Source organism: Papio anubis, chromosome 4 (genome assembly GCF_008728515.1).
Source record: "Papio anubis isolate 15944 chromosome 4, Panubis1.0, whole genome shotgun sequence".
Lineage (NCBI taxonomy): Eukaryota > Metazoa > Chordata > Mammalia > Primates > Cercopithecidae > Papio > Papio anubis.
Window position 1 is genome coordinate 72025807 of NC_044979.1, and position 27146 is coordinate 72052952.

The window sequence follows — 27146 nt, forward strand, 5'->3', positions numbered from 1 at the left end:
AACCTACAAAGAGCTCAAACAAATTTACAAGAAAAAAAAAAAAAAAATGACAACCCCATCTGAAAAGTGACAGGCAAAGGATATGAATAGACATTTTCACTCAAAAGAAGACATTCTATTACAGCCCAGCAAACACATGTAAATGCTCATCCATGCTGTATCAGAGAGAATGCAAATCAAAGACCTGTGAGATACCATCTCACACCAAATAGAATGAAAAGTCATTAAAATTCGAGAGAAACCATATGGTGCCGGAGGATGCAGGAAATAGGAACACTTTTACACTGTTGGTGGGATTGTATAAACTAGTTCAACCATATAGAAAACAATGGCGATTCTCAAGGATCTCAGACTAGATGTGCCATATATTGTATCGGTATTACCAGATATATACCCAAAGATTACTCGAAATTATACTGCTCTAAAGACCTGCAGCCGCACCGCGTGTTTTATTGCCACTATTCTACCAATAACTTAAAGACTTGGAATCAGCCATCCAGTGACAGGTGGATTAAGAAAATGTGCTTTATATACACCGCTGGAATACTATGCAGCCATCTGAGATGAGTTTGTGTCCTTTGTAGGGGACATGGATGCAGCTGGAATCCATCATTTCTTAACTAGCAAATATCACAGAACAAAGAAAACCAAACTGCCGCGTAATTCTCTCATGGGAGACGAACAATGAGATCACTTGGACGCAAAGGAACATCACACACGGGGCCTATCATAGGGGAGGAGGGGAGGATTGCATTGGGAGTTATACCTGATGTAAATGGCGAGTTGATGGGTGCAGCAGCACACCAGCAGGCTGTAGGTAGCCTGTAACAACCTGCCGCGTTATGCATGCTTGCCTACAGCTTACAGTATAATAATAAATAAATTAAAATAACATTGGACTATATCTACCATGAAGTAAGATATTTGCTTTGACAAAGCTTTGCTTCAAATTTTTTTTTCATCCTCTTTAATGGTGTTGGAGGTCTACATCGATGAAGGATCAGTTACTTCTAATGGAATCTATAAATTTATCCTTTTTAATAATTATTAGACTGGTTTTCGCATTCACATTCTCTTAAAAATAATATTAATGTAACTTAATGCTTAAAACGACCAGTTTCATTCTCCAAATTGTTTGAAGTTGATTTTGATTTTGAACCAACTTACGTTACTCATTGACACCAAGTTGTACCAGTAGCACGTGAATACTTAGATCATACTGTAAATTCCAATATAAAGATTAGAGGTAGGGAGAACACAGAAGAATAACAGAATCTTGTGAAAGCCTCTGTGCAAAACCTCTGACTATCTCTTTGTATGCTCAGAGGATCTGATCTGGCACTTAATAGCACAAATCTACATGCCCTTCTAATCAAGATAATCCTGAGATTATGACATCTGTTGGGGCTCAAACTCAAGATTAAGTGTCCACGCTGCAGGTTGGAAAGACATGATGAAGAATTAACCTTATGATATGGAAATGCTAATGTGACATGAATCTTTGTAAAACTGTAACAAGCCTTCTCACTGTAGAGCTATAGCCTTTCTTTTATTCTGAGCATTGCACAACTGACCCAAACTGTATTCATGCAGCATTCATTTTATAGAAAAAAGTATTATCACCAGTGGTGAATGTATTGGGAAACTAATGAACCTTAAACCTCAGGGTGCTTCACTTGCACAGGTCCCTTCTAAATAAATCTTCACATCTATACATAATTTTTTTTAAGACATAAGGGTCTTGCTATCTCTGTTGCCCAGGCTGGACTTAGAGTCCTGGACTCAAGTGGTCTTCCCACTTGAGCCTGTGGAGTAGCTGGAACTATAGGCATATGGCATATAGTTTTGTATTTGTATTTTTAAAAAAATTTTCTTAAAAAGGGCCTCAATGTTATATAAGTGTCCAGCCCACAAGACCTGGCTCTGTCCATTGTATCCAGTGGGGTTTCTATCTGTGATGAAAATAGCTGGTTCGTGAGCAGCAGTCTTTTCTAAGAGGCACGCATCTAAACATTATCCTTTTGTTTCCAATGGTTATCCAGCTTGGTTTTGTTTCTGACTCTACCGTGTTGACTTACAGTTTGCATGACGCATCTGTCCAGAAACTATTTCCCTACGTCAGAATTTCCTTATGCCAGGCTTGTCTATCCCCCTCTTGAATTTCAGTTTAAGTTGTCAATCCTTCCTTCAATCACGTAGCAGTCAGTCATTCAGTCAGTCAGGTATTCTGTACACATCTGGTGTGGTGCAGATAGGACATGGTCAGCCTTGCTTAGGGTTTTGTGGATGGGCTGTTAAGCATGGGAGACTGGTGTGTATCTGCAAATCTCAAATGTATCTCATCCCTGGAGTTGTGTGTGCCTGTTTCAAATATTTACACATATTTTTCTTTCTAGTCATCTGTCCCCCCAAATATTATCAACAAATACATTGTTGGAAGCATGTTGTCTATTTGAGTGTCATAGAATCTCTAACACTAGGAGATTTCTGGGGCTACGATGGGAAGAGGCAAAAGTTGGAAAAGTTAGTGCACACTGTTTTGCTTTACAGAAAGTCATATTTAAAAAAATAAAAGTAAACATGTCGTTTCCTAAATTTGCAGACTCAACTTTCTTTAATGACGTAAAAATGCCCAGGGGGGCCTGGATAGTTGTGCAAATGTTTGCAAATTGTATCACTTTGACTGAATTGAGGGAATTTTAATATTATCAGGTTGGGTGGGCACTAGTAAGATCTGTTTGCAATTGTAATTCCCTGATATTGGCCACAACTTAAACACCTACTTTCCTATATACTTGTTGGCCAGTTTCTGAATGGAGGCAAGGCCTTGTTTCTGCAATCTGCACTTCCATAGCTGACGTTTTAATGAACAGTGGAGTAGAACATACTATGGGAAAACCACCCTCCCATGCTGATTTCCAGAGCCATTAGAAATGAACAAGATCCAGAATATGACAGAGGCCTTCCTCCTGCTTAGCAGGCTTGACAACAGCTTCCTTCTTGGCAAGACAATCAGTAAGCCCAATCACTTTGAAACACACTAGTCTGGTTACGAACGGAACCAGGAAGTTTTCCGGAAGTGCTGAATATACCCCCAAATTAAAGGGTCTGACTCTGGTGTCCCTTCTTAGACATAATGCTTCTTTATTTCCATGGATGGACTGTGTGAGGGAGGACTCTGGGACTTGTTTCTAAAGAAGTTTAACATTTGAAGTTGATAAGGCTGGAAAATATCCACACACACGTTGAATGGCTCCTTTTCAGATTCCTGTAAAAATGAGATGTCTATTATGACTCAACGATGGTATAGAAAGTAATTGTTAAACTAAGCAATTTTATACTATATTGCTTTCTCTCCATGCCCATTGATTTAAAACTCTGTCTGAGTCTGCATGGAATATCCAATGCTTTTCTCTAAGAGAGATTAAGAATTAAGTCCCCTGCCTTTCCCATCTGTTTCTTCTTCTTAAAAATGTTCCCAGGCTTTCTTGCTGCCACTTTTCCTGGGATCATGACAGAGGTACACAGATGAAGGCTGATCTCAAAATAAGCATGTCAGTGCAAAGAAGTGAAGAAAGAAAAAAGAATGGTGGCCTAAAAGAATGCAGAGGTTTACAGAAATGATGTACCTCCTGTAAAAATCTTAACTGCTCAGAGAGTCTCGGTTTTATGGAATGCCTCTTTGGAATGATTTTTTTTTTCCCAGCGGCTGCAATGCATAAAGGCCACTGAAATTCGCTGTTCCCCTCCCCCTGCTTTTTATATCCCCTCAAGTTCGGGTCAGTTTTCACCCATCTAAGCCCGGGTGGCAACTCTGGTTTAAATGCCATTTCATGCCTGATAAAATTTCATTAGGCATTTTAACTTTTAATTTCTTTTATTGACTTATCGTGCAGATGGAGAGAAATGTTTAGAAAGGGAAAAAAATTTAAATGGGGGATTTACTGAAGTCATGTTTCAGTAAGGAAGGAAATACCATTGACTTTATTACAGCTGCCTAATGTTTTCCACAAACTGTAGAAATAATGCGTTGTATCTTGGTGACCTACAATAGCAGCTGACTGCTTGCACATGATGGAAATGCAATCTGGTTTTGCTAAAAATTAACTATTTAATGTCCTGCTGTCCTGTGTCTCACTCTATCTTGTGTCTGATTTCTTTTATATGTTCTTTTCTAGTTGTGGGCAGTCATTTGCTATAGGCCTGAATGCTGTGCAGCTTCCTGAGAAGGGGCTAGGGATAGATGGGGAGAGGCTGCACCAGATACCTGTATGACTGTGTTTGCTGAGCCTACATAGTCCTAAATGCTGATGTGAAGATTTCTTCTTCCTCCTTCCTGTGCCCCCCTTTACCTACCCCGCTATCCTCCACCAACCAACCCCAAAAGGGCTTTCTCTCCCTTCCTCCCTTTTTCCTTTCTTCTCTCCCTCCCTCCCCCTTCCCTTTGCCAGGCCTTATCTGATATGTTCAGTGATGTGATAAAACAAAAAGGGAAGTTTTTGATTGCACGAACACACCCTTTGGAGAGATTCCAGCTGAAGAGTCTGTTAAGGAAAGTGAGAGCTGTGTGGGGAGCCTGGGTGCCGGGTGTGAGGAAAATGCTAGCTTAGGAGGGAAAAATAATAACATGCTAGGATGGCAGTGGTGGTTGCAAGAGGTCTGGAGGGTGGGGGGAGTTCAAAAAGGAACTTGCTTAATGAGGCCTCTCTGAAGATTTACTGCTGTGGCTGCTGCTGAGAAGAGGATCCGGAGAAAAGATGTTCTGCCCTGACTAGCTTCACAGGAAGTCAGACAGGGCTTGTGTTCTCTGGCAGGCAGAAGAGAGAGCCGGTTAGGCCCGCAGCATCTAGGGACTTTCAGTCTGATTGTTTTTAAAGAGCCCTCTTCCATGCACTGTTGATGACTTTTATACATATAGTTCTCAAGGCAGAAAACCAAATAGGGAAACTGTTCTGGATGGAAGCCATTCCCCAGTGTGTCCTGAGGATGTTCACATCGATTCCCAGGGGTACCATTTCCTCCCCTGACTGTACCCCTCATGTAGCTTCAGGGTGCATCCTTCAGACATCAGCTTCTTGGCTGGGAGGACACAACAGACTATCTGCGGAAGTCAGAATGCTGTCTGTCCTTTACCCAGTGGATTGGGGCCTGGCCTTTTCCCATTTTTCTCCTGAGAAACCCAAAGCCTCCCTCTCTTCCAAATACTGCAAGTCAAACTCTGTGGTGCAAATATCACAGCAGCAGGCTGCCTGCACTCCAATGGGAATGCTGTCTTCATGCTAAAGGACTTATAAGGATGTAACTGCTAGGAGAAAATACTACTTTTCAGGTGCAAAAGCTTCATCTCTCTATCGTTAGCGTAGATACCATCACTGTCATTTTACTTATGGGAAAATGGTGGCTTAGTGAACAGGGTGATTTGCTCAAGGACACAGAGATACTTGGCTTTAGAACAGTCCTGCCCATCTGACTCCTGGAGCACACATGCACCATGCTCTCAAGGACAGGCTGATGTCATCTTGAGAACTCATTCTGGGTAATAAATCAGAATCCTTCAAGGGGAAGAAAGACAAATGGGGTTCTGGGTGTTTTTCTCACAAAAGACAGGAAAGCAGCCCTCTGGTACACCATGTAAATCATAGTGAGTGAGACAGAATATGGAAAGACATACAGACTTCAGGATTCCCACCCATGCTACGAGCTGAGGCTGAGCTGAGCTTCAAGAAAATGAACTCAGCTTACCAGGAAGGCTCAAGGTAAATCCAAGGAAGGACTGAGTGTAGCCACAGTGAGGAAGAAAAGCAAAGCAATTCTTTGATGATAGAGACAGGTTCTTAGATCATTTTTACCCCAAGGACTGAGAAAAACAGAGCAATGGGAGGAAGTCCTCCCTTCTTCACTGAGTGGTGTGTGGCAACAGGTAAAATGCCCAAAAAATCCTAAGCAGAAAATTAGTTCATTGATGTCTGTTTCCATTTTAAAAATACAAGATTCCTAGTTGCCTACTGAATATATTTTCTCTTTCTTTTTTAGTAAAAAAGCCTGAGTTTTTGGAGGGTGAGGGGGGGGACATAAGTTGCCTATCTAAAGCTTTTATTTCTCAACCTTCCTTGCTGTTAAGTTCTGGCGAATAGGATGTAAAGTCAAATTTATTTGGTGGAACATCTAGGAGATTTCCTTTTAAGCAAAACAGACAGATGGCGGCTCTCTTGTCTTCATAAGGTACAAAGGTAAGCGCTAAGGATGTTGGAGCAGAAAAGGTAGAAGCCTGTGTCTCTAATGATATCCTCTTGGCCACATAAAGACTCTGAATTGTCTTTTCTCAGGTTTCTTTTATAAGAAAGAATAAATTCCTAATTTGTTTGAACCACTGTGACAGGGTCTCTATTACTAGCAGGAGAAGCCAATTCCCAACTGATACAAAAGGGAAGCTGCTTATTTTTTTCTCAGTACGCAGGTAGTACATATGACGCAAAGAAGTGAATGTTCAAAGTATGAAGGAGGCCAATAAATACAAGGGAGACATTCTAAATCTATTGCATTCACCCCTTCAATGAGAATGTCTTAATATTTAATATCAAAGACCCTTTTGAGAAACTGTAGAAAGTTGTACAAATCTCCTTAGGGAAATGCATATATATACTTCCGTATGAAGTCTTCACACACAATCTCAAGCATTTTATGGAATCAGTGAAGCCTATCCGCAAAGCCCTTGTTAGAGATTTCTGCACTGGGTTACAGTTACTTTAAAAGACAGAAAAGAAGGGACTAGATCTGGCTGGACTAATAGACTGTGCATTCAGGGTCTTTTACCCAGGAAGTCTCATGACTAGACTGAGTTACCTGGGTAGTCATACATCTTCCTAGGAGCTTTCTGACAGAGCAACCTAAATCTTTTGGGCTTGAAATGAGGTAATAAGACTGTTTTCTTCAGTAGAAATAAGAGGTCTAAGATCTGGTAGGACTCAGGGACAGTCCAGGCCATCACATGAGACTTCAAGAGGCTTCTGAGGCTAGCTGTAGCCCAGTGTTAAAACAAAAAATGTACAAAGAGCAGATTTACTCTGCAAAACTGAGCAAAGGATATTAGGAAGTGCTTCAGGATTGAATGGGGACCATGTTTAAGAAGTACCTACTTCTGCTTATTGGATTTGAGTAGATTCTGAGTAGTTTTACAGGACTTTATATGTTTGTGTGACACACTGACAAGACATTCTGAATAGTTGGTTCGTTAACAAAAATGTAACAAGATATTTTACTTATAGCACAGCTGTTCCAATGTTTGGGCATTCCATTTCAAACTGCTATGAGCTGACCTAGTCCAAAGAGGCTTTACTGAAAAAAAAGTTGTAGTACACAGTGTCCATTGGTGAATTTGCGTAAATAGTGTTTTGTGCATTTTGTCTGATGGCAAGGACATATATTTGGAAGCTGTTTTGGTTTGATTTTCCAACAGAGTAATCCTTCCCTCACAAATGTTAATTGGATGATGCCACAGAATAGGCCTAATCCAGTTGTGAACATGTGTGAGTCCTATCATATTAATCCCCAATTGGGAAAAAGGGTGTAACTCGTTTCTTTAGATCTTTATCATACATGATTTCTTCTTGAATTATTTACATATCTTTCACTCTTTTTCAAAAACAAGGTAAAACAAACAAAAAAACAAAACCCCAGAAACAAAAAATAAATGCCTTGATTTGTTCATTTCAACCTCCAAGATTACACAAGGAACATAATAACAGTGTTTGTGGAGCATTTTCTCATATTTTAATAGTAAATTAGAATATTCTGGGGCAGTTCTCGCATTTCAATGTGATAAGAATCACCTGTGGAGTATGTTAAAATGCAAATACCAAGGCCCCTCTGGACTCATTCAGGGGCCCATGCTGCGTTGGTAGCTATTGTGCTTTTTTTTTCTTTTTCTTTTTAATTATACTTTAAGTTCTAGGGTACATGTGCACAACGTGCAGGTTTGTTACATATGTACACATGTGCCATGTTGGTTTGCTGCACCCATTAACTCGTCATTTACATTAGGTATATCCCCTAATGCTATCCCTTCCCTCTCCCCCCACCCGAGGACAGGCCCTGGTGTGTGATGTTCCCCACCTTGTGTCGAAGTGTTCTCATTGTTCAGTTCCCACCTATGAGTGAGAACATACGGTGTTTGGTTTTCTGTCCTTGTGATAGTTTGCTCAGAATGATAGTTTCCAGTTTCATCCATGTCCCTACAAACGACATGAACTCATCCCTTTTTATGGCTGCATAGTATTCCATGGTGTATATGTGCCATATTTTTAACCCAGTCTATCATTGATGGACATTTGGATTGGTTCCAAGTCTTTGCTATTGTGAATAGTGCCTCAATAAACATACGTGTGCATGTGTTTTTATAGCAGCATGATTTATAATCCTTTGGGTATATACCCAGTAATGGGATGGCTGGGTCAAATGGTATTTCTAGTTCTAGATCCTTGAGGAATCACCACACTGTCTTCCACAATGGTTGAACTGGTTTACAGTCCCACCAACAGTGTAAAAGTGTTCCTATTTCTCCACATCCTCTCCAACACCTGTTGTTTCCTGACTTTTTAGTGATTGCCATTCTAACTGGTGTGAGATGGTATCTCATTGTGGTTTTGATTTGTATTTCTTTGATGATAAGTGATGATGAGCATTTTTTCATGTGTCTGTTGGTTGCATAAATGTCTTCTTTTGAGAAGCGTCTGTCCATGTCCTTTGCCCACTTTTTGATGGGGTTGTTTGATTTTTTTCTTGTAAAATTGTTGAAGTTCTTTGTAGATTCTGGATGTTAGCCCTTTGTCAGATGGGTATATTGTAAAAATTTTCTCCCATTCTGTAGGTTGCCTGTTCACTCTGATGGTAGTTTCTTTTGCTGTACAGAAGCTCTTTAGTTTAATTAGATCCCATTTGTCAATTTTGGCTTTTGTTGCCATTGCTTTTGGTGTTTTAGTCATGAATTCCTTGCCCATGCCTATGTCCTGAATGGTATTGCCTAGGTTTTCTTCTAGGGTTTTTATGATTTTAGGTCTAACATTTAAGTCTTTAATCCATCTTGAATTAATTTTTGTATAAGGTGTAAGGAAGGGATCCAGTTTCAGCTTTCTACATATGGCTAGCCAGTTTTCCCAGCACCATTTATTAAATAGGGAATCCTTCCCCATTTCTTGTTTTTGTCAGTTTTGTCAAAGATCAGATGGCTGTAGATGTGTGGTATTATTTCTGAGGGCTCTGTTCTGTTCCATTGGGCTATTGTGCTTTAAAACACACAATCTAAGTTTTATAGAGCTGAAATTTCTTTTGATAAAAGGGCAAGATTATTTGCTTATTTTATTTCTTTCCATTTGAAGACTATACAAATACTTTAAAACAATATTGTATTGAACAGTAATGGGAATAGTGACATCAGGAAGAAAGTAGGAGGGAAAAACCTTGGTTCTCGTAGCCACTGTACCCTGAGTGGGATATAAAGTTACATCTGACAACCCATGAGGTGATGTCCTTGCCTGGAACATAACTGACCGTCAATCACCGGAGTGAGTTCTAAGGGACCCCATCATTTCTATGGTGCCTCCTAAATGCTGTGTCACCTTAGGATTTGAAAACACCCTTTTCTTCTTAGACTATTCATGTGATTATAGAATTGATGACAATATCAGGAAGAGAAACTTTTAAGCCCTTCTCAGATGCTGTTCTATCTGCTTCATGTCATAAGCCTACAGATGGTCCTCCCTTTAGGAGACATTGAACAGTCTTGTTTTACAATGTTAGGAATTATAATATTTTCAATGTGCTGCTCTAAAAGTGCCATTTATGTTTATAATATACTGTCCTTTAACCTAGAAGTATGTATCATGTAAACCACAGATGTCTATTTTTTATATTTATGCGGAGGGTCTAGTTACTATCTGCTTTCACTAAACCTCCGTGTGCAAGCAAAGCTTTTCCTCTCTCTGACTCCATGTGTTGAGAGGCAGGCAAAGCTGGGTGGAGCAACGAGGCTACTTCTGAGAGGGGCTTATCCCGAGATGAGGTGGGCTAGTCTGGAGTCAACTGGGTTAGAAAGGGAAAGGTCAAAACAGCAGAAGTCTAATACATCAATCTTCAGGGAAAGATGAGGTGTGGATAGTCAGGAAAAAGAGAAGGAGAAAGGCCCACATAAAAGCACTGGGAACTGATAAGAAAGGTGAAAAAGAAGCAATAGAGTCCAGACTATTTTTCATGAATGGGTCCAGGGTTCTTAAATTTCATTTTTGGTAGCATAAAATTTCATTTTCCTGACAAGACAAGCCTCTGTGAGTCACATTTTGGGTAATCATTCAAGGTGTCTGACCCTTTCAACTACCTCCAAACACAGGATCTGTAGTAACACTGGAGTCTCATTTATTTGCCGAGAGTCTTAAGGGCATCTAAAGGGAGCTCACTCCACATCTCATTTCCTCATGTGATTTTGTTACAGCTTCTCTGTTTATTTCAGCCACCTTTGAAGGCACTGAATGGTACCATCATCCCAATGCCATTGCCTACCGCGGGGCACTGATGCCCTTGCCTAGGATGGAGCCCCCTCGAGGCCCTTCAAGCAGCCCGTCCTCAGGGTGCGAGGGCAGAGTGTCTTTCCCCAGAGCCCTCAAAGTGAGAATGCTGCTGTGTCCAACCTGACACGGGGATAGCAGTTCTTCCTCCCAGCTGGCTGTCACACTTTGTCTCTAGGCCCCAAACAGTGTGGCTCCTGTCTCACAGAATTCCTCAGGAAAACACTTTTTTTCTGTCTTTCTCTACAGAGCTCAGAAATGAATCCATGGGGCTGAGATGAGGAACTAGAACCCACGGTACATACCACGGTATTCTATCTAGTCTTCTTCCTCTAAAAGCCCACTCCCATTTTCTGGTTCTTCAGACTCAAACCTTCATGCAAACCAACTCCTGGGATGAGCTCCACTGGTGCATTAATCATGCCTGGTATTATGTCTGGAATGTATTCCTTCCGGTGGGTTCTTGGTCTTGCTGACTTCAAGAATGAAGCCGCGGACCCTTGTGGTGAGTGTCACAGTTCTTAAAAATAGTGTGTCCAGAGTTTGTTCCTTCAGATGCTCAGATGTGTCTGGAGTTTCTTCCTTCTGGTGTTTCTTCCTTCTGGTCTCACTGACCTCAGGAGTGAAGCTGCAGACCTTTGCAGTGAGTGTTACAGCTCTTAAAGGTGGCGTGTCCGCCGGAGTTTTTTGTTCCTCCCAGTGGGTTCGTGGTCTCGCTGACTTCAGGAGTGAGGCTGCAGACCTTAGCAGTGAGTGTTACAGCTCATAAATGTAGCATGTCCGGAGTTGTTTGTCCCTCCCGGTGGGTTCGTGGTCTCACTACTTCAGGAATGAAGCCTCAGACCCTTGCGGTGCATGTTACAGCTCATAAAGGTAGTGTGGCCCCGAAGAGTGAGCAGCAGCAAGATTTATTATGAAGAGCCAAAGAACAAAGCTTCCACAGTGTGGAAGGTGACCCAAATGGGTTTCTGTGGCTGGCTTGGGTGGCCAGCTTTTATTCCCTTATTTGGCCCCACCCCCATCCTGCTGATTGGTCTATTTTACAGAGTACCGATTGGTCCATTTTACAGAGTGCTGATGGGTCCGTTTTTACAGAGTGCTGATTGGTGCGTTTACAAACCTTTAGCTAGACACAGAGCGCTGATTGGTGCGTTTTTACAGAGTGCTGATTGGTGCATTTACAAACCTTTAACTAGACACAGAGCACTGATTGGTGTGTTTACAATCCTCTATCTAGACAGAAGAGTTCTCCAAGTCCCCACCTGATGCAGAAGCCCAGCTGGCTTCACCTCTCAGTATGTCTGCATCTCACTAGGCAGAAAGGCCTCTCTGCTTCTGGGGTCCGCTTCTTAATGCAGTCATTTGTTGGCCTGGTTTAAAGCCTCAGCACCTATGTGGGCAGCGTGGGACACCTTGTGTGTGCTACCCTATACACAGGTAGCGTTTCAGTATTTGTTGCTTTCTCAGAAGACTAGGAAACCACTGAAGTAAGCAGCAGCATTAACCTCAAAGGTGGGGGGTCACATGGTTCTCATATTATAGCTAATATGTATTTGCAAAATAGTTCTAAATCTCAGGACCTGTGATATTTTCTGCACAAATTCCACAGTTAGTTGTGAGCCCCTAAGAGTGAACCTGTTGTCTGACATCCTCAGTAGGTCCCAAATGACTTTTAGTTCGAAATAGTAAAATTGGATAATTAAACTCTGTGACTACTAATTACCTCTCTGCCTGAACAGAGCCTGCTCTAAACAGCATTATGCGGTGGATGAGGTTCTGGTCTCATGGCACCAGCAGTTCACACCCTTCTGTGCTTCTACCCCCACCTCACCTTATCTAGGGAGCCCTCTGTCCCTTGGGGGAAGTAAAGGCCAGAAGCACTGTGGCCAGAGATAAGGATCTGGGGTCAGAAAACCATTTCAAAGTATAGCCTTGCCACCTATTAGCTGTATGACCCTGAGGGTTCCTTAACATCTATAAGCCTCAGTTTCCTTATCTGACAAATGGAAATAACCTCAAAATGCTAGCATGAATGTCAAATGAGATAGTTCTGCCACCTAGTTAAGACTTGGTTAAAGAAAGCTGTTCTTGTTCTTGGTTTTCCCTTGTGTGGTTCTCCCTCCCAAGATGTCCCATGTCCCACACACATCCTCTCCCTCCCTGCATGTGAAACCTGCTATCAGAAAAGCATCAAAAAAACCCAGATTTCATCGTAGCTGCTAAGTGCATTAGGGGAAGGAGATAGCACAGTTGTGGTACATGGTGGCATTTAAATACTTTGAGTCAGTTAAGGTACGTGTGACGGATCTGCAGACTATATTTTTCTGAAAGTGTTTGCGTGATTAAATGAAAGAAGGCTAAAAGCTTTCCCTTCATTCAACAAACTTTCATTGAGCACCAACTGAGTGTGAAGCACTGTGCTAAGCACACCATATATGTACAGTAGCATTAAAAGCTGATACTGTCTCTGCACTCATGGAACTTTGAATCTTACAAATTAAAAGAAGGCTAATAGTGGAATGTTAAACACTGGCAACTGTGTAGGGTGGGAAAGTAAACTTTAGGCATCTTCATGTTCACAAATTACTACATTCCATTTTACAGTTTGGTGGGAATGAGGGATAAGAGAGTTTTAGGGGAACTAGGAGATTGGGAGTAATGATGGTAAATATGGATTAAAACATAAAAAAATTAAATAGATAATTTAATTTCTAAGTAAAAGAGCATTCTAATAGGTTGAAAATATCGCATACAAGCAGCTCTAAGATCAAATGACCTCTTGGTTGAGACTCGAGATTGCAGACTAGCTCCCTAAAGCAGCTGAGGCTCAAGTTCAGTAAAATACCCATTTATGGCTTGACTAAGCACTAGGATCATTCCATAAAAGTAGGTATCCTAGAAAAGTGGAAATTGGCTATTTTCTTAATAATTTTATTGAAAAAAGTTATCTTCTTCAACAATCAAAAGAATGTACTTCTATTTCCCTCTATTAATAAGTTAGAAAATACAGAAAGCTAATATAATTACAAAAAAACTTACAAAATTATTTAAAGCTTTACTAGGTGCTTTGCATAAGACTACTACATTTCACCTAAAATGAAATCCCAAAAAGAGATTATATAAAAACAAAATTTTCTTATAAATTAAACAAAATATTTGAAACTTTTGAAGGGCTACTAAATCTCATACAATATATAGTTTAACTATTCTCCAAATCTGTTAATTTTTTAAAGGATTTAGAACACATAAGTACTAACAGCGCCTTCTCCTGTGGTGCTTATGTGGCACTGTGATAGGAGCACATAAAGAGATTTTTTTCTTTCAGTCCCATTTAATCCTCAACATCACTCTGTGATGTGGCTTTTATGCTCATTTTATTCATAGGAAACTGAGGCTTAGAGAGTTAATGTCATTTACTGGCAGGCAGAAGAACCAGTATTGGAATTTCCAGCCCTGTCCTTTTTCCACTAAACCAAGTGGCGGCACACAAATCTCTATGGGAGACAGTCCTGGCAGCTTAGATTTTGCCTTTTATCTGAAAACGGCTTATGATTTATTTTCTGATTTAGAATCTGAAAAGGATGTGGATTAAGTTATTTTATAAAAACAATTAGCCAACTCTTGAAGCAAATTTGAATCACATTTTTATGACAAAACTACAAAACCTCATAATAATCTGACCCTTAGATTGCAAGAAAAAAAGGAGAGGAAGGGTGGGCAAAGGACAACAGGGAAAGGGAAGAATAATCAGGCTTTGGTGCAGCTGAGGAGAGTAAGAGATGGATTCCTATGAGAAAGTCTCACATGAATGAGGGCCACTCATGCCTGGGTCTTCAGGACCTGGTTACCTGCCTAATGTAGGCTCCCACAGGGCCCATGGACTTTTATACTAGCAATGCTATTAGGATGGTATCAGTACTGTTTATGCTGGGAAGAGAGTGGGCATTAAAGATCAGGTACCTCCTATAGCAAGAGGCTCACTGAAATATAATACTTTGTATTCAGACTCATACACAGACGAAAACAACTAAACATTGTAAGATTTTTGGATGTTTCCTGGAAGTATATGGCCTTTTCTTTCAAGTATGTGCCGACAATCATCTGTTAGTTTCCACTTCTGTTCAATGCAGAAAACAATGTGAGAGGCCAGTTTCACCTTTGATATAAGTTCTAGACCTTGGATGAGAAACGTGGAGATGTACACTCTATCACAAAAGACTTCTTTGCTGAGTTGAGGTGATCTTTCTGGAGGGTGGGAGGTCAATCCAGGTCATCATGGAAGTGAGAATCCAAGGATGGGACAGTGTGGCTAAATGTACTTTTCATTCCTTCTTTTGGATGTGATTAGGGTCATGGGCCCTAGAGTCCAAAGGTCTGGGTTTGAATCCCAACTTTGCCAATTCCCAGCTGTGTGACCTTGGGCAAGTTACTTAATCGCCCTATGCCAGGGTTTGTTAAATAGTAATGTGCTAAATAGGGATAATAGTAATACACGGGCATGTAGTGGGGGTTATAAATGATGATTTCTATAAGCCATTCAGTACATAGTAAGCTTTTAAGAAATGTTAACTGTTATAGGCTAATTAATTCTTAAATGAATATTGATTAATCTCCTAATACGAAGTATATCTTGTCACTCAGGAGTTTAAGAAAATAAATCATTTATTCTCTGTAATTTAGGTCAGAAAATCTAAGGAAATATATAGGTTGAAAGCCTGCTAACCACAATGCCATAATGAGAGGGCTCATGTCCTTTTCATGCGGCAATTCTAAAGCTGGAATTGGTGGGGGTTGCCTCTTGGAAGAGGTTTCAGGGATTGAGTCTCTAGAAAGGGATCTAGCTCCTGGTAGAAAGATTTAGGAAATTTAGCTGTTAGTTCTATTCATGAGGCTGGAACCAGGCATTACAGAACTGCTTACAAAGCAGAACGGTTTCTGATATTTCTGGGAGTCAGAAGTTGTGCAAGTGTGTGTGTCTATGTGGGTGTGGGTAGGTGAAGGGAGGAGGGATAGATGAGGGAGGTTTAAGAACAAAGTGAGTTGAGGTGAGGCAATTCGTCTACAAGAACCACAAAATTTTATGTGGGGTGGAGAAGATGGGGAGAATCTAACAAATCTAGGCTCACTGGGGTTTTGTTTGTACATTTATTGTGCAATTCCTCCAGCCTTTTGAATTTTCATTTAAGATGTTCCTGGCCCTTTAGGTGCACCAAGGTGGCATATGAAGAACAGAGTTCAAGCTCTTTCTGAAAGCAGACCCACCAGGAATAGAGAGACTCTGCATATCATTACGAATCTGGAATGAAAGGGCAGACAGCATATGTTTTTATATTGCAAAGAAGCATTATCTCTTTTGCTTTCAATTAGAAATTGTTTCTAATAATCAAGTTTTCTAAATAGTCACTTGTACCTTAACATACCTAGCAAAGCAGTGCCCTAACACAACCAAGGATTTATTATACTCTCATTTTTTGACTGCTTTTATAACACAGAGAATGGTAAAAAGTTTAAAAAGTGTTTCTATTATATAAATATAATTAATAAACTAGCAAAAATTCAAACAATTTAGAAATTAATAATGAATTTAAAATTTATTGCATATGTCTGTGGACTTTTACCACATTTGGTTACACACTAATTCTATGATTGGTTTTGCAAAGGAATTATCTGTCAAACTAATATTAATACTTATTGAGCACCTACTGTGTGCCAGGCACTTTGCTAGAAGCTTACCCTAAAGGAATCAGTAAGATAAAAATAGTTTCTATCCTCAAGGAGTCTATCAGAGAACAGAAATCTTATAATAAGTGAACGTGTAGTAAAAACATATATTAGGTTGGCTGGGCGTGGTGGCTCATGCCTGTAATCCTAGCACTTTGGGAGGTTGAGGCAGGTGGATCACGAGGTCAGAAGTTCAAGACCAGCTTGGCCAACATGGTGAAACCCTGTCTCTACTAAAAATACAAAAATTAGCTGAGCGTGATGGCAGGCGCCTGTATCCCAGCTACTTGGGAGGCTGAGGCAGAGAATTGCTTGAACCTGGGAGGTGGAGTTTGCAGTGAGCCAAGATTGCGCCACTGCACTCCAGCCTGGGTGACAAGAGTGAAACTCCATCTCAAAAAAAATATATATATATATATGTAAAATAATATATATAATATATAACATATATTATATAATTTATATAATGTAACATATAAATATTGTATAATATAAATGTATTATATAATTTATATAATATATAATATATATTATAATTTATATAATATAATATAAAAATAATAATATATATTTTATTATATAATTTATGTATATTATATAATTTATATAATATAATTATATATTTATATATAACATAATATAATATATAATATATAAATATATATTATATTATTTATATAATATATAATATAAATTATATGATATAATATATAATATATGATATAAATATATTATGTAATATTTATATATTATATATTATATAAAAATATAAAATATAGTTATAATATATAATATATATTATAAAATATACTCTCTCTCTCTCTCTCTCTCTCTATATATATATATATATATATATATATATTTGGTCAAAAGAAAGGATCATTCCTGCTCTAAGATGGCCGACTAGATGCAGCCAGGAGGAACATCTCCCACAGAGGGACCAGAACACTGGGAAGAGTGGCACACTCCTAGCAGATCTTCAGAGGGACGGCATCGAGGTTGTACAGAAAGAAGACACAAATGCTGGGCTGAAGCAAGAGGATGCTGGAAATGCTGCACGGGGCTACCATGCATTGGCTTTCATTCCTGGCCCCCAGTGATTCCTGCCAAAAGGGTGAGTTGAACAGGCAAGGAGCTACCCGTGCTCTCCACAGGCCTCTGGAATCCTGGCAGGAGACCTCTTGATCACCACCAGGGGTGGCGGGGAGAGCTGCTTTGAGAAGTGGTAGGGCCAGAACTCCAGCCAGTGCAGAGCCCAGAGGGTTGGGTGTGGGAGTGTCTATAGCGGTGCACAGCCAGGGATGCCCATGCCCCTCGGTTCTATTGGCTCCCAAAGGAGACTTTAGCCCTTAGGATAACTGTTGGACGTGAACTCTGCAGGGTGGTCTTACCCATGAGATGGGGCTAGTCCAACCTGAGCAACCCTCGGCCTTCTGGCTGTGTCTGCTTGAATTGGAGCCCCCAGACACACTCTGGGGGCCCATGTCATAGCTGTTGCACTGGAGGACCACCCATGACCAGCAGAGTGCTCCGGCAGAGCTGTGCCCACTGGACACACACTAGCTCACCTGTGCCCAGCCCCCCACTGCACTTCCCCATGGTGCTTTGCCTGAACATGTTCACCCACGGCCAGCCACCCCCATTGCTTTGCTGGCACATGCATGCCTGGGTGGACCTTGTCTTCCCTTCTGTGCCAGTACATGTGCATGTGCACCCTGCTGTGTCACTGCTGCTGATGTGAGTGTGCCCTGTCCCCATTCAACCCATCTGGGATGGTTAATACTGAGTGTCAACTTGATTGGATTGAAGGATACAAAGTGTGGAGCCTGGGTGTGTCTGCGAGGATGTTGCCAAAGGGAATTAACATTTGAGTCAGTGGGCTGGGAAAGGCAGACTCACCCTTAATCTGGGTGAGCACCATCTAATCAGCTACCAGCGTGGCTAGAACATAAGCAGGCAGAAAAATGTGAAAAGAGGGACTGGCCTAGCCTCCCAGCCTACATCTTTCTCCCATGCTGGATGCTTTCTGCCCTTGAACATTGAACTCCAGGCCCTTCAGGTTTGGCACTCAGACTGGCTCTCCTTGCTTCTCAGCCTGCAGATGGCCTATTGTGGGACCTTGTGATCATGTGAGTTAATACTTAATGAACTCCTCTCTCTCTCTCTTTATATATATAAAGGAGAATATATTCTCCATTAGTTCTGTCCCTCTAGAGAACCCTGACTAACACACCACCTTCCTGTCATTGCCATTGGAGCACTGACAGACACAGAGCCTGCCAGCCCCACCAGTGCCCCACCCCTGCACTGACACTGCTCCTGGCATGAAACTAGGTACAAAAACAGCAGACTTGCCCCCAGCCTGAGTATCCACCACCACCAGAATGAATGCACAGAGGGCACACACAGTCCTGTGCTCACCAGCACCCTGCCCCCCTGCTAACACCACGACCAGCTCAAAAGTGTGCACAGTTGCCAGCAGGGGTGCCCTGTCCCCCCAAACTGTACTGCCACCACTGTTGCTATGAACACCTGCAAAGAGGCTGGCACCCCAGTGCCTACTAGCACCCTGCTCCAGCTGATATATGTGTACCCCACCACACTGCCATTGCCACTGCTGCTGGTATTTATGAACGAGGACAAATCCCACTGCCACTGCCCTACAAAGTGCTTTGGCTGACACCACTCATTGGAGTGTTGTGACCAGTGGTCTGTGAATATCTCAGGCCCTCCAGTACAGCAGGCTTCTAACCTCCAGGAGTCAGAGAACAAAGCCAGGGCTCTATACAAGTCCCCCAGAATTAGAGCACATAGTCCAGGAGTCATCTGCTGAGCCATGACCCCCTAAAATCTTCCAGAAATGAAGCCAGTCAACTGAACCCACAATCAAACCCCCAAGGTCATCAAATAAAAGAAAAGAAAAAAAAAAACCCTTCTAAAGGTCAGCAACTTCAAAGATTGAAGAAACATGAGCCCACAAATATGAAAAAGAACCAGCACAAGACTTCTGACAACTCAAAAAGCCAGAGCGCCTTCCTTCAAATGACTGCATTAGTTCTTCATCAAGGGTTCTTAATCAGGCTGAGATGGCTGAAATGACAGAAATAGAATTTAGAATATGGTAAGGAATTAAAATAATTGAGATAAAGGAAAACGTTTAAACCCATTCTAAGGAAGCTAAGAATCTCAATAAAATGATACGGAAACTGACAGACAAAATAGCCAGTATGAAAAGAATGTAAATGACCTGATGGAGTCAAAAAACACACTGCAGGAATTTCATAATGCAATTACAAGTATTAACAGCAGAACAGATCAAGCTGAGGAAAGAATCTGAGAACTTGAAGAATGGCTTTCTGAAATAAAACAGTCAGACAAGGTAAAATTAAAAAGAATGAAAAGGAATGAACAAAACCGCTGAGAAATGTGGGATTATGTAAAGAAACCAAATCTACAACTCACTGGTGTCCCTGAAAGAGATGAAGAAAATGGAAGTAACCTGAAGAACATATTTTAGGATATCATTTATGAGAACTTCCCCAACCTAGCTTGAGAGGCCAACATTTAAATTCAGGAAATGCAGAGAACCTTTGCAAAATACTTCACAAGAAGCATCCCCAAGACACATAATTATCACGTTCTCCAAGGTCACATGAAAGAAAAAAATGTTAAAGACAGCTAGAGAGAAAGGGCAGGTCACTTATAAAGGGATGCCCATCAGACTAATGATGGACCTCTCAGCAGAAGTCTTACAAGCCAGAAGAAATTGAGGGCCTTTATTCTTTATTCAACATTCTTTTTTTTTTTTTTTTTTTTTTTTGAGATAGAGTCTCGCTCTGTCGCCCAGGCTGGAGTGCAGTGGTGCGATCTTGGCTCACTGCAAGCTCCGCCTCCTGGGTTCACGCCATTCTTCTGCCTCAGCCTCCTGAATAGCTGGGACTACAGGGGCCCCTCACCATGCCCGGCTAATTTTTGTATTTTTAGTAGAGACGGGGTTTCACCATGTTAACTAGGATGGGCTTGATCTCCTGACCTCATGATCCACATTCCAACAAAGAATTTCATATCTGGCTAAACTAAGCTTCATAAGCAAAGGAGAAATAAGATCCTATTCAGACTAGCAAATGTTGAGAGAATTTGTTACTACCAGATCTTCCTTACAAGAGCTTCTCACACAGGCACTGTATATGGAAACAAAAGACTATTACCAGGTACTACCAAAACACACTTAACTACACAGACCAGTGACATTTTAAAGTAACCACACAAACAAGTTGGCATGATAACCACCTAACACTGTGATGACAGGATCAAATTCACACATATCAATATTAACCTTGAATGTAATCAGGCTAAAGGCCAATTAAAAGGCACAGCATGATAAGCTGGATAAAGAAGCAAGATCCAACGGTATGTTGTCTTCAAGAGACCCATCTCATATGCAATGACATCCATAGGCTCAAAATAAAGGTATGAAGAAAAATCTACAAAGCAAATGGAAAACAGAAAAAAGCAGGGGTTGCAATCTTAATTTCAGGAAAAAAAAAGGATTTAAAACCAAAAAACGATTTTAAAAAAGATAAAGAAGGTCACTGTATAATGGTAAAGGGTTAAATTCAACAAGAAGAGCTAACTATCCTAAATATATCTGCACCCAACACAGGAGCAACCAGATTCATAAAGCAAATTCTTAGAGACCTTCAAAGAGACTTAGATTCCCACACAATAATAGTGGGAGACTTCAATACCCCACTGGCAGTATTAGATTATAGAAGCAGAAAATTACCAAAGGTATTCAGGACCTGAACTCAACACTGGATCAAAAAGACTTGATAGAAATCTACAGAACTCTGTACTCAAAATACAACAGAATGTACATTCTTCTCCTTGCCACATGGCACATACTCTAAAATTGACCACACAATTGGACATAAAGCAGTCCTCAGCAAATGCAAAGGAAGTGAAAGTATACCAACTACCCTCTTGGACAATGGCACAATAAAAATAGAAATTAAGAATAAGAAAATTACTCAACACCATACAATTACATGGAAATTTAACAACCTGTTCCTGAATGACTTTTGGATAAATAATGAAATTAAGGCAAAAAAATCAAGAAGTTTTTTGAAACGAATGAGACTAAAGATACAACATACGAGAATATCCGGGACACAGCTAAGGCAGTGTTAAGAAGAAAAATTAGTACTAAATGCCCACATCGAAAATTAGAAATATCTTAAATTAATAACCTAACATCACAACTAAAAGAACTAGAGAGGCAAGAGCTAACCAACCCCAAGCTAGTAGAAGACAAGAAATAACCAAAATCAGAGCTGAACTGAATGATTGAGACACAAAAAATGCAAAAGATCAATGAGTCCAGAAGCTGTTTGTTTTAAATTAATAAGATAGATCACTAGCTAGACTAATTAAGAAGAAAAAAGAAGATCCAAATAAACATACTTAGAAATAACAAAGGGAATAGTACTACTGACCCCACAGAAATACAAATAATCATCAGAGACTACTATGAACACCTCTATGCACATAAGCTAGAAAATCTAGAAGAAATAGATAAATTCCTGGACACATACTCTCTCCCAAGGCTGAACCAGGAAGAAATTGAATCCCTGAACAGACCAATACTGAAATTGAAACAGTAACAAGTAGCCTACTAACAAAAAAGGCCCAGGACCAGGTCCATTCACAGCCAAATTCTACCAGATGCACAAAGAAATGTTGGTACAATTCCTACTGAAACTATTCCAAAAATTGAGAAGGAGGAACTCCTCCCCAGCCCATTCTATGAGGCATTATTCTGATACCAAAACCTGGTAGAGACACAACAAAAGAAACAAAACTTCAGGCCAATATCCTTTATGAACACGGAAGCAAAAATCCTCAAGAAACTACTTGCAAACTGAATCCAGCAGCACATCAAAAAGGTAATCCATCATGATCAAGTAGGCTTTATCCCTGGGATGCAAGGTTGATTCAACTTGATCTGATACAGAAATCAGTAAACATGATTCATCACATAAAGAGAAAAAAAAATGGTCATCTCAATAGATGCAGAAAAGGCTTTCAACAAAAGTAAAATCTCACATTAAAAACTCTCAATAAACTAGGTATTAAAAGAATATACCTCAAAATAATAAGAGCCATCTATGACAAACCCTTAGCCAATATCATACTGAATGAGCAAAACCAGGAAGCATTCCCTTTGAAAACTGGCAGAAGACAAGGATGCTCTCTTTCACTACTCCTCTTCAACATAGTATTAGAAGTCTTGGCCCCAGCAATCAGGCAAGAGAAAGAAATAAAGGACATCCAAATAGGAAGAGAGGAAGTCAAACTATTTTTGTTTGCCAATGACAGGATTTTATATCTAGAAAATTCCAGCATCTTAGCCTAAAACCTCTTTCAGCTGATAAACAACTTCAGCAAGGCCTCAGGATACAGAATCAAGTGCATTAATCACTAGCATTCTTATATACCAACAACAGACAAGACACAAGCCAAATCAGGAATGCTTTCCCATTCACAATTGCCACAAAAAGAATAAAATACCTAGGAATACAGCTAACCAGGGAGCTGAATGATCTCTACAATGAGAATTATGAAACACTGCTCAAAGAAATCAGAGATGAAACAAACAAATGGAAAAACATTCCATGCTCATGGATAGGAAGAATCAATATCATTAAAATAACCATACTGTCCAAAGCAATTTACAGATTCAATGCTATTCCTGTCAAACTCCCAATGATATTTTTCACAGAACCAGAAAAAACTATTTTAAAATTCATATGGAAAGAGCCCAAATAGTCAAGGAAATTCTAAAAAATCCTAAGCAAAAAGCAGGAGGGATCTTGCTACCCAATTTCAAACTATACTATAGGGCTACAGTGACCAAAAACAACATGGTACTGGTAAAAAAACAGACACATAGACCAATGGAACAGAATAGAGAGCCCAGAAATAAGGCCACACACCTACAACCATCTGATCTTTGACAAAGCTGACAAAAACAAGCAATGGGGAAAAGATTCCATATTCAAAAAATGGTGCTGGGATAACTGACTAGCCATATACAGAAGACTGAAACTAGAAACTGGACCCCTTCCTTACACCACATACAAAAATCATCTCAAGATGGGCTGAAGACTTAAATGTAAAACCCAAAACTGTATAATCCCTGGAAGACAACATAGGCAACACCATTCTGGACACAGGAATGGGCAAAGATTTCATGACGAAGATGCCAAGAGCAATCGTAACAAAAGCAAAAATTGGTAAGAAGGTTCTAAGAAAGCTAAAGAGCTTCTGCAGAGTAAAAGGATCTATCAACAGAGTAAACAGACAACCTACAGAATGGGAGGAAACTTTTGCAAAGTATGATCTGAGAAAAGTCTAATATCCAGCATCTGTAAAGAACTTAAACAAATTTAAAAGAGCGCCGAGACGGGCGGATCACGAGGTCAGGAGATCGAGACCATCCTGGCTAACACGGTGAAACCCCGTCTCTACTAAAAAATACAAAAAACTAGCCGGGCGAGGTGGCGGGCGCCTGTAGTCCCAGCTACTCGGGAGGCTGAGGCAGGAGAATGGCGTAAACCCGGGAGGCGGAGCTTGCAGTGAGCTGAGGTCCGGCCACTGCACTCCAGCCTGGGTGATAGAGCGAGACTCCGTCTCAAAAAAAAAAAAAAAAAAAAAAAAAAAAAAAGTGGGCAGAGGACATGAACAGACACTTTTCAAAAGACGACATACATGCAGCCAACAAGCATATGAAAAAAAGCTCAATATCACTGATCATTAGAGAAATGCAAATCAAAACCACAATGAGATACCATCTCACACTAGTCGGAATGGCTATTACTAAAACGTCAAAAAATAACAGATGCTGGCTTATACACTTTTGGTGGGAGTGTAAAATAGTTCAACAATTTTGGAAAGCAGTGTGGCAATCCCTCAAATAGCTAAAAAAAGAACTACCATTCAACCCACCAATCCCATTACTGGGTGTATATCCAAAGGAATATAAATTGCTCTATCATAAAGGCACATGCATATGTATGCTCATTGCAGCACTATTTGTGATCGCAAAGTCATGGAATCAACCTAATTGCCCGTTAGTGGTAGTCTGGATAATGAAAATGTGGTATATATACACCATGGAATAATATGCAGCCATAAAAAAGGATTAGATCATGTGCTTTACAGGAACATGGATGGAGCTGGAGGCCAGTATCCTTAGCAAACTAATGCAGGATCAGAAAAGCATATACCGCATGTTTGTACTTATAAGTGGGAGTTAAATAATGAGAATGCATGGACACAAAGAGAGGAACAACAGACATTGGGGCCTACTTGAGGGTGGAGGGTGGAGGGTGGAAAGAAGGAGAAGAGCAGAAAAAATAAATATCGGGTATTAGGTTTAGTGCTGGGGTGACAAAATAATCTATACAATAAACCCTCCTGACACTGGTTTATCTATATAACAAACCTGCACATGTACCCCGATCCTAAGAGTTAAAAACATATATATACATAAAAGATATATAAATATATGCAATATATATGAAGAAATAGTCAATATAAAAGTAATTACAATATATAAAATTACACATAATATTTAATATTTTCTTAAAATATAATATTACTTAGATAATTTCAAATTAAGATTAATTTGTGATGTCAATCATTTTTAGACAATCAATAAGACCAATTCTGATTATCGGAACTTTCTGATTGTTTGGATTTTGACCAAATGTGGGTTTATCACCCTTAATACTCATGTTTTAGAAGCAAATTTAGTCGATTACAAAAACTATCATAGTCTAGAGATAGCCGTAGGCAAGGCTGAGTGACAGAGGGGCTAAAGGAGGTTCCTGGATCTTTCTTTGGGCTTCAGATGTGACTGTAGAGAGCTCTTCCTGGGGAAAGCTGACGGGACCTGGGCAAGGATCCCAGCCCTCTGCTGGTCTCATAGGCTGAGTGACTGATTTAGAGTGCTTGGGGTCAGTATGAATTAGAGAGATTCAACTCATCTATTTGCTGAGCCAGCTCATCTATTGGCTCTATAGTGATGTGTATATTACTGACTTTTCTCAGTTTTACATGAGGCCCATTGAAGGCCTGTCCTGAAGTTCTGCCTTCAACAGTGCTAGTGTCATAACCACCGTGGAGAAGTTGAAGGTAGCATAGAGGTGAGTCTTCTCTGTATGAATTTTCTTCCCTATCCCCACTTTGAACATCTGGTCGAATTAGTGAAATGTTGGGTGTGAAGCAAGTACCCCACCTTAACTCCTGGCTTTAATTGCATTATTACCATTAATTTATCCTATTTTATTATAGTAGATAGCTTCAAAATTGTGTTCCTAGCACAATCACTTTATTTGGTAAATCTCTCCTTGATTGACTTTTGTGGGAGTGGCCATTTTGTATAACATGATCCTGCTCCTTGGCTATATTTAATGGGTACATGGATAAGCACTTGACTACATAAGCAGGTACATAATACAAACTCGATCAATCATAGTCTCTTTTTTTTTTTTTCTGGTTTTGGCTGTGGCTACAGGTGTTAATATTTGCATCAGAGATTGGTGATTGACTGACTCAAGCTAGGACAGTTACAGCCTTTCCTAGAACAGGCAGATAGAAACCCAGAGAGTTGAGCTGAAGCAATGGGATATAAAAACCCGGTTGCTGTGAATAGCTGTGTTTCCTGCCACGTGGAGAGAATCAGTCTGGGTGAACAAGAATGAAACTGACAAGCAGAGCAAAACAGAGACTGCAGTAAGATGTGAGTGTTACTTAAAGCCCTGGTTACAGTTGTCCTTAAGGCTGACCTGCATCTCTGCCCTTTCCAATGTGTCATGTGATTGCTTCAAATTAAAACACCTATTATTATTATTTTGCTTATGTTGGTTTAAGTTAGGTTTCTGCACAAATCTTTACCAGTTTTTCTTTTTTGTTTTAATTTGATTTATGTTGCTATATTAAATGCATTTATTGTATGCCCCCTGAAATCTTTATGGAGCAAAGCAAGTTATAAGTCTACCAATCCGGTGGGGAAACACATATACCTCATACTGTGTGAGGACTAAAGAAGAGGTGGTAAGGGTAAAATCAGCAAGGAAAGTGAAAGTTGTGCTCAATTAACAATTTTAGTGAATGAGAAATCTTCTAATGGCCATTTTTAAAGTTAGAGACCTAAAGTTTGGAAAACTGACATTGTTCTCAAGTAGCACATTCTTGGAATACTTTCACTTCGATTTAACCCATTTTGAAAGGTATCTACATAGGCTATCCAGAAACAGTCTCTTTCATATTATAGACAGTCAGTAAATGTTTATTGAATGAACCCATGTAGTGTTTCTAGCTTTGAGGATCAGGATATTTCATTTAATTTACCACAGGTAAGCTATTTAACTTTCACAGCAGTTTCTCTTGTGTGAAATGGTTATTGAACTACAGAGGATTAAATTCAAATGAAATTTCAAAATTATTTCTGAACACCTATTGTTAATATCACTATTTCCATCTTTAGCTAGTGATCATTCTTTAAGAGTCTGAAGTGAAGCACTGGTTCAGCACCTGCCTCATTAGTCAGTTGCCTCACCTTGAATCTGCCTGACCTGGAAAGGAGGCTATGATGTGATCCATACAATACCTCCTACCTTAACCTTCAGAATATCATCAGGACCTGTTGCATCTCATTTTATTTTTGAATTTTTATTTGTAACTATTTGTAAAGATATTTGATGTCTTTTATTCTTCCGAAGAACCAAGGAAATCTTTACTTATTTTTCTTTTTTGAAACAGAGTCTCAATCCATCTCCCAGGCTGGAGTGCAGTGGGCTGTCT

General features: G+C 40.0%; 1 long non-coding RNA gene across 1 annotated transcript; it reads left to right on the forward strand.

Moving 5' to 3' along the window:
* The first annotated feature begins 9199 nt into the window (after nucleotides 1–9199).
* On the forward strand, nucleotides 9200–27146 carry LOC103883079. Its single transcript, XR_002521085.2, has 4 exons — nucleotides 9200–11061; nucleotides 17151–17391; nucleotides 25392–25486; nucleotides 25858–27146. It is a non-coding gene; the product is annotated as an uncharacterized LOC103883079 (long non-coding RNA).